Genomic DNA, 536 nt, shown 5'->3' on the forward strand with positions numbered 1-536 from the left:
AACTACAAATTAGATTTCAGTGCTTGAAAAGGTTGAGCTTGTTTTGTTCATATTTACAGTTATTACCTTGAAGTTTTATTTTATTTATTTATTTAACCTTTATTTAACTTGGCATGTCAGTTACGAACAAATTCTTATTTACAATGACGGACGACCAAAAGGCAAAAGGCTCCTGCGTGGATTCTGGCTGGGATTTGAAAAAGTAATACAAATAAAATATAAATATAGGACAAAACTTTGCTCTGTATATTTGTCTCATGTATTACTTCTACTTGGGTTACATGCACGGATGAATTGGAGAATTCTCATATACGCTGTCTGTGCCATTGCTGTTGCATTCCAAGCTTGTTTTGATGCATTCCAAACTAATTTGGAAATGAATGCACATTTTATAGAAGACTGTTCCTTCTGTAGTGATTTTGGGACATTTGTGGATTGAATTAAAATTATTATATAGGCCTTTCTCATAATTGTAACTGACACATTACAGGTCCTCGGAACGAATTTTATGTTTACATTGTTTCATTACGGCATGT

The sequence above is a fragment of the Oncorhynchus nerka genome, linkage group LG25 (genome assembly GCF_034236695.1).
Source record: "Oncorhynchus nerka isolate Pitt River linkage group LG25, Oner_Uvic_2.0, whole genome shotgun sequence".
In the NCBI taxonomy this organism is placed as follows: Eukaryota; Metazoa; Chordata; class Actinopteri; order Salmoniformes; family Salmonidae; genus Oncorhynchus; species Oncorhynchus nerka.